The sequence below is a fragment of the Oncorhynchus keta genome, unplaced genomic scaffold (genome assembly GCF_023373465.1).
Source record: "Oncorhynchus keta strain PuntledgeMale-10-30-2019 unplaced genomic scaffold, Oket_V2 Un_contig_25372_pilon_pilon, whole genome shotgun sequence".
In the NCBI taxonomy this organism is placed as follows: Eukaryota; Metazoa; Chordata; class Actinopteri; order Salmoniformes; family Salmonidae; genus Oncorhynchus; species Oncorhynchus keta.
The window spans coordinates 1-3,417 of record NW_026284407.1 but is presented as its reverse complement, the minus strand read 5'-3'; the positions used below and the strand labels follow the sequence as shown (position 1 = coordinate 3,417).

Sequence of the window (3,417 nt, the reverse complement as noted above, 5' to 3'; positions counted from 1 at the left end):
GTCCTACTCCTTACACTGTGGTCAGTGTTATTATAACAGTAGTATTTTACATTGAGTGGGTCAGTGTTATTACAGCAGTAGTATACTATCTTGGTGGTCAGTGTTATTACAGCAGTAGTATACTATCTTGGGTTGGTCAGTGTTATTACAGCAGTAGTATATTACCTTGGTGGTCAGTGTTATTACAGCAGTAGTATATTACCTTGGTGGTCAGTGTTATTACAGCAGTAGTATACTATCTTGGGTTGGTCAGTGTTATTAGAGCAGTAGTATATTACCTTGGTGGTCAGTGTTATTACAGCAGTAGTATACTATCTTGGGATGGTCAGTGTTATTAGAGCAGTAGTATACTATATTGGGTTGGTCAGTGTTATTACAGCAGTAGTATACTATCTTGGGTTGGTCAGTGTTATTACAGCAGTAATATACTACCTTGGTGGTCAGTGTTATTACAGCAGTAGTATACTATCTTGGGTTGGTCAGTGTTATTAGAGCAGTAGTATATTATCTTGGGTTGGTCAGTGTTATTAGAGCAGTAGTATATTACCTTGGGGTGGTCAGTGTTATTACAGCAGTAGTATACTATCTTGGGTTGGTCAGTGTTATTAGAGCAGTAGTATATTACCTTGGTGGTCAGTGTTATTAGAGCAGTAGTATATTACCTTGGGGTGGTCAGTGTTATTAGAGCAGTAGTATATTACCTTGGGGTGGTCAGTGTTATTAGAGCAGTAGTATATTACCTTGGGGTGGTCAGTGTTATTAGAGCAGTAGTATATTACCTTGGGGTGGTCAGTGTTATTAGAGCAGTGGTATATTATCTTGGGGTGGTCAGTGTTATTAGAGCAGTAGTGTATTACCTTGGGGTGGTCAGTGTTATTAGAGCAGTAGTATATTATCTTGGGGTGGTCAGTGTTATTAGAGCAGTAGTGTATTACCTTGGGGTGGTCAGTGTTATTAGAGCAGTAGTATATTACCTTGGGGTGGTCAGTGTTATTAGAGCAGTAGTATATTACCTTGGGGTGGTCAGTGTTATTAGAGCAGTAGTATATTACCTTGGGGTGGTCAGTGTTATTAGAGCAGTAGTATATTACCTTGGGGTGGTCAGTGTTATTAGAGCAGTAGTATATTACCTTGGGTTGGTCAGTGTTATTAGAGCAGTAGTATATTACCTTGTGTTGGTCAGTGTTATTATAACAGTAGTATATTACCTTGGGGTGGTCAGTGTTATTAGAGCAGTAGTATATTACCTTGGTGGTCAGTGTTATTAGAGCAGTAGTATATTATCTTGGGGTGGTCAGTGTTATTAGAGCAGTATTAATATTACCTTGGGGTGGTCAGTGTTATTAGAGCAGTAGTATATTACCTTGGGGTGGTCAGTGTTATTAGAGCAGTAGTATATTACCATGGGGTGGTCAGTGTTATTAGAGCAGTAGTATATTACCATTGGGTGGTCAGTGTTATTAGAGCAGTAGTATATTACCTTGGGGTGGTCAGTGTTATTAGAGCAGTAGTATATTACCATGGGGTGGTCAGTGTTATTAGAGCAGTAGTATATTACCATGGGGTGGTCAGTGTTATTAGAGCAGTAGTATATTACCTTGGGGTGGTCAGTGTTATTAGAGCAGTAGTATATTACCTTGGGGTGGTCAGTGTTATTAGAGCAGTAGTATATTATCTTGGGGTGGTCAGTGTTATTAGAGCAGTAGTATATTATCTTGGGGTGGTCAGTGTTATTAGAGCAGTAGTATATTACCTTGGGGTGGTCAGTGTTATTAGAGCAGTAGTATATTACCTTGGGGTGGTCAGTGTTATTAGAGCAGTAGTATATTACCTTGGGGTGGTCAGTGTTATTAGAGCAGTAGTATATTACCTTGGGGTGGTCAGTGTTATTATTACCTTGAGCAGTAGTATATTATCTTGGGGTGGTCAGTGTTATTAGAGCAGTATTATATTACCTTGGGGTGGTCAGTGTTATTAGAGCAGTAGTATATTACCATGGGGTGGTCAGTGTTATTAGAGCAGTAGTATATTACCATGGGGTGGTCAGTGTTATTAGAGCAGTAGTATATTACCATGGGGTGGTCAGTGTTATTAGAGCAGTAGTATATTACCATGGGGTGGTCAGTGTTATTAGAGCAGTAGTATATTACCTTGGGGTGGTCAGTGTTATTAGAGCAGTAGTATATTACCATGGGGTGGTCAGTGTTATTAGAGCAGTAGTATATTACCTTGGGGTGGTCAGTGTTATTAGAGCAGTAGTATATTACCTTGGTGGTCAGTGTTATTAGAGCAGTAGTATATTACCTTGGGGTGGTCAGTGTTATTAGAGCAGTAGTATATTACCTTGGGGTGGTCAGTGTTATTAGAGCAGTAGTATATTATCTTGGGGTGGTCAGTGTTATTAGAGCAGTAGTATATTACCTTGGGGTGGTCAGTGTTATTAGAGCAGTAGTATATTACCTTGGGGTGGTCAGTGTTATTAGAGCAGTAGTATATTACCTTGGGGTGGGTGGTTATTAGAGCAGTAGTATATTGGGGTGGTCAGTGTTATTAGAGCAGTAGTATATTACCTTGGGGTGGTCAGTGTTATTAGAGCAGTAGTATATTACCTTGGGGTGGTCAGTGTTATTAGAGCAGTAGTATATTATCTTGGGGTGGTCAGTGTTATTAGAGCAGTAGTATATTACCTTGGGGTGGTCAGTGTTATTAGAGCAGTAGTATATTACCTTGGGGTGGTCAGTGTTATTAGAGCAGTAGTATATTATCTTGGGGTGGTCAGTGTTATTAGAGCAGTAGTATATTACCTTGGGGTGGTCAGTGTTATTAGAGCAGTAGTATATTACCTTGGTGGTCAGTGTTATTAGAGCAGTAGTATATTACCTTGGGGTGGTCAGTGTTATTAGAGCAGTAGTATATTACCTTGGGGTGGTCAGTGTTATTAGAGCAGTAGTATATTACCTTGGGGTGGTCAGTGTTATTAGAGCAGTAGTATATTACCTTGGGGTGGTCAGTGTTATTAGAGCAGTAGTATATTACCTTGGGGTGGTCAGTGTTATTAGAGCAGTAGTATATTACCTTGGGGTGGTCAGTGTTATTAGAGCAGTAGTATATTACCTTGGGGTGGTCAGTGTTATTAGAGCAGTAGTATATTACCTTGGGGTGGTCAGTGTTATTAGAGCAGTAGTATATTACCTTGGGGTGGTCAGTGTTATTAGAGCAGTAGTATATTACCTTGGGGTGGTCAGTGTTATTAGAGCAGTAGTATATTACCTTGGGGTGGTCAGTGTTATTAGAGCAGTAGTATATTACCTTGGGGTGGTCAGTGTTATTAGAGCAGTAGTATATTACCTTGGGGTGGTCAGTGTTATTAGAGCAGTAGTATATTACCTTGGGGTGGTCAGTGTTATTAGAGCAGTA

The 3,417-nt window shown here is 39.9% G+C and overlaps 1 long non-coding RNA gene across 30 annotated transcripts; it reads right to left on the bottom strand.

Moving 5' to 3' along the window:
- Positions 1-624: 624 nt before the first annotated feature.
- Positions 625-3,408, bottom strand: LOC127922340 (uncharacterized). 30 transcript variants are annotated; one of them, XR_008111037.1, is made up of 6 exons: positions 2,881-3,408; positions 2,112-2,267; positions 1,754-1,870; positions 1,481-1,636; positions 1,014-1,130; positions 826-857 (listed from the first exon to the last, which is right to left on the bottom strand). It is a non-coding gene; the product is annotated as an uncharacterized LOC127922340 (long non-coding RNA). The 30 variants fall into 30 exon arrangements; XR_008111026.1 differs by lacking the exons at positions 826-857; positions 1,014-1,130 and adding an exon at positions 625-779; XR_008111013.1 differs by lacking the exon at positions 826-857 and having other exon boundaries at positions 865-1,130; positions 2,034-2,267.
- Positions 3,409-3,417: the final 9 nt, after the last annotated feature.